This window comes from Myotis brandtii, unplaced genomic scaffold, assembly GCF_000412655.1.
Source record: "Myotis brandtii unplaced genomic scaffold, ASM41265v1 scaffold390, whole genome shotgun sequence".
In the NCBI taxonomy this organism is placed as follows: Eukaryota; Metazoa; Chordata; class Mammalia; order Chiroptera; family Vespertilionidae; genus Myotis; species Myotis brandtii.
The window spans coordinates 471,263-473,082 of record NW_005364954.1 but is presented as its reverse complement, the minus strand read 5'-3'; the positions used below and the strand labels follow the sequence as shown (position 1 = coordinate 473,082).

Here is a 1,820-nt window from a genome sequence, read left to right as displayed (position 1 = left end):
CGACCGTCAGTTTGTTCTCTGTGTGTAAGAGTTCATTTTAGTTTTGTTTGTTCATTTTGTTACTTAGATCCCGCCTATCAGGGAAATCATCCACCATTTGCCTTTCTCTGTCTGACTTATCTCACTTAGCATAATACCCTCTAGGTCCATCCATATTGTGGCAAAGGCAATATTTCATTCTTTTTTAAGGTTAATATTCCATTGCATAGATTTCACGGCAAATATCTCACTGTATTTCTTCTTCTTCTTCTTCTTCTTCTTCTTCTTCTTCTTCTTCTTATTATTATTATTGTAAAGTCCCTGCACCCTAACCCCATTGTTCAGTGAAGGAAGCTGAATCTCAGAGAGGGTAAGGGACTTGTCTAAGATCACACAGCATGTCACCATGGGGCTGGGATTTAGACCCCACGTGCTAAGTCTCCGGTTTGTTCCGTACAGTTCGGGTTCTGGCTCATAAGCTAGGCGACCTTGGGCATGTTGATGGCCTCTTCCTGCCTGATGGGGGAATAATAGTAAAATGACCTTGGGTGGTGACTGCAAAATGAGCAGATAAAGGAGGTGAAACACTGGAGAACGTGGCCCGGCAGGAAATGCAGGCCAGTTACTGCCGTTTCTAGTGCCTTTCCCGATTGTCCTAATGGTGTAGGAGGTTCACACTGTGGGCCCTCCTACGCGGGCGTTAGGAAGGGACTGAGATGACTGCGGAGTAACACTGTCCTCCCGCTGCCCGAAGCGCAGAGACCCCGCCCCGGAGCTCGCCTGTCTCCTGGGGACAAAGCGGAGAATCGATGGGGCAGGTCCCCACCTGTGCAGCCCAGCCACGACCTGTGCTGCGTCCTGTTCCTGGTCCGCAGTTCAGGATCAAGGCCTCAGGAGTCCGAAAGGGCCCACAAGTCAGCCAACCCAGCCCCACCCGGCCTTAAATCCCTCCTCTGCACACGACACCTGCAGGTTCTAGAACACTCTCTACGCTCAGAGCAAGGCCTTCAGAGGGCCAGGGAGGCCTGCACCACTTCCTCATTGTGTGGGGAGGAAGGAGAGGCGGGATCCCTCGTATGTTCCCGTCCCTTCCCGGAGCCGAGCAGTCAGCCCAGGCCCCCAGCTTCCCACCGTCATTACCAAGGCCATTGGGCTGCTGGAGGGAGCTCCCAGGACCAGCTGGGGGAGGAGGGGGGGAGCTCCCAGGACTGGCTGCTGAGGGTCAGGGGGAGGTGCCTTCAGGGCAGTCATGCAGAGATGACCCTGAACCCTGTGTGGGCCTGCCCTTCACTCTCTCATGTCCCCACCTTGCAGAGCACGGCACTGTCACCCACTCTCCTGACAATGTCCCGCCGTGCCCTGCAGTCGAACACGGGGTCCAGGACCAGCTAAGCCAGGGATTGTGCCTTTAACCCTCTCCCAGTGCCCATCACCCCAGGCTTCCCAGGGCCCGTCCCTCACCTGTCTTCCCTTCCCTCCCGCTCCATGTCCTCCTCCGAGTCACATCCAGCCCATCCCTCCCTTCACATCCCGCCTCCAGCAAACGGCTCAGGAAAAGTCTTGGTCACCTGCGTCACTGAATTCTAACTGCACCCCCACCCCCCATAAGCTCGTTCATTCTCAAACATTCCTGGGCTGTTTTTTTTGGGGGGGGGGAGGATTCATGGAATCCAGTACAGGAAATTTTTAAAAAGATGTGAAACTCACATTTTTCAGATGGGAAAACTGGGCACCCTCCAAGCAAAGAAACATACCCAGCATCTCGCGGTGAGAAGGGTGCAGTGGGCCCCGGCGCCCGGGTTCTTCTACTGTGACCCTCGCCCTCTCCCTGCTCCGCGGGC

At 54.9% G+C, this 1,820-nt stretch overlaps 2 protein-coding genes across 6 annotated transcripts in view; one reads left to right on the top strand and one right to left on the bottom strand.

Moving 5' to 3' along the window:
* The window catches only part of TG (thyroglobulin), a 168,698-nt gene that overhangs the window by 119,292 nt on the left and 47,586 nt on the right, over positions 1–1,820 (top strand). The gene's annotated exons all lie outside the window — the stretch shown is intronic.
* SLA (Src-like-adaptor) overlaps positions 1–1,820 on the bottom strand; it is a 56,805-nt gene that overhangs the window by 23,517 nt on the left and 31,468 nt on the right. Inside the window, exon 1 of one of the 5 annotated variants that reach the window (XM_005872774.2) lies at positions 1,734–1,788. The exons of the other annotated variants lie outside the window; for them this stretch is intronic. The gene's annotated coding sequence lies outside the window, so the exon portion shown is untranslated. Of the gene's footprint in view, positions 1–1,733; positions 1,789–1,820 lie in introns of those variants that run through there. 5 annotated transcript variants of the gene reach the window in all.